Source organism: Austrofundulus limnaeus, unplaced genomic scaffold (genome assembly GCF_001266775.1).
Source record: "Austrofundulus limnaeus strain Quisiro unplaced genomic scaffold, Austrofundulus_limnaeus-1.0 Scaffold1013, whole genome shotgun sequence".
NCBI classification, from domain to species: domain Eukaryota; kingdom Metazoa; phylum Chordata; class Actinopteri; order Cyprinodontiformes; family Rivulidae; genus Austrofundulus; species Austrofundulus limnaeus.
The window spans coordinates 61161-62795 of record NW_013953415.1 but is presented as its reverse complement, the minus strand read 5'-3'; positions in this window follow the sequence as shown (position 1 = coordinate 62795).

Genomic DNA, 1635 nt, shown 5'->3' with positions numbered 1-1635 from the left:
TCTTTTTATTGTTTTCATTTTAAACACGTTTAATGTTCATCAGTTATTTTAAAATGTTATTTTTCCCAACATCTTATCTTATTTAACCCTAACTTTATTTCTTCTTCTTAAACCAAAGCAAAGCTGCAGAGTTGAAGCTGAAAGCTGAAACAGAAGGAAACTTTACGTAGGTGCTGGTTGTTYTGGACAGCTGGTTCAGATCCACCATGTTGTTCAGGATCTCCACGTCCTCCTCGTCGTCGACAACGGCCAAATCTGTGAACTTTTCTCTGCAGTGTTTCTGAGCGTCAGCCCAGKTTTTCAGCTCGTACACAAACGTGAAGCGACGAGCAGCGGCCAGCTGCACGGCTGCTGGGAAACAAAGAGTTAAATATGATGAAAAATAAAAATTTAACATCTTTTTATCTGAATATTTACCTGAAGCAGCGAGGACAAAAACAGCTACTTTCTCCATCCTGAACTTTCATCACTTTATGACTGAAGACAAATAGAAACTGGAAAAAATGAAACATTTGCATTCTCATCTGTATGTAACCCTGATCATTATTTAGTCAAAAACTATTCAAATATCTGATTTACATAACCAAGGTCACAATTCACACCAGCTGTTTGAACACAGGAATATAACAACTACAGTTAAGAACTGTTCAAATGATTTTAAATAAGAGGCAGATATATTTAATTTGTTCCTTTTTTCTGCCTTTCATTCAATAATTAATTTACCTTGTTATAAAATAAATAAATAAATAAAAACTTCAGTGAATATTTTTAACAACAAACTATATTTCTTCAGTTTGAACGTGGATCAAAATTTTTGATGTCTGGACTAAAACAAGATGAGACCTGGTCCAACAGAAAGTCCCGCAAATCTGAAATCAGAGCAGCACAAAGTCAAAATGCATATTAAAGAAAAATAACTGGAAAAACGCATTATTTTACAAAATTCATGCGTTTCTAATGGTTTCAGTCAGTTTTATTTTGAAGGAACATTAGGGGGCAGTAGGGCATCCAGGAGTTTATGAGAACAAGTGGGAGGTTYTTGATGTGTGGGCGGAGTTTGTTAAAGTCATGATTGGTCAAATGGACTGACGATTGTTTACAGCACACACAACTTCCTGTTAGCTTCTTAGCTTAGCTTCACAGTCAAGCTGGTGCACTACGTACGTCATGGCCAAACGTTAGCGACTGGGTAAAATCACCCAATCATTGTAAACTTCAACAGAGGCCACGCCTCCCGGAACAAATCCTCTCACTAACAGAGTTCAGACCCTCTGTACCAAGCAGAGAGAAGAACAAGAGGCTGGTTTTACATGTTCACAATAGTTTTACTATTACCAGTTCTTCAGCTTTTAACTCCACCCCTTCCGTAAAATGTCCATTAACTTTAGTAAAAAAATTACTTTGTTTAGCTTGTACACAACATACAGTGGTTTGCAAAAGTATTCATACCCCTTGAACTTTTCCATATTTTGTCACATTACAACCACAAACATAAATATATTTCACTGGAATTTAAAAAATACCAACATGTTTTGTATAGATGAGGCAAATTTAAATTAAGACATTTAAAGAACCATTTTTTCTCAAGCTGTACAAGCAGTTATTAAATAAATAAATAAATAAATAAATAAATAA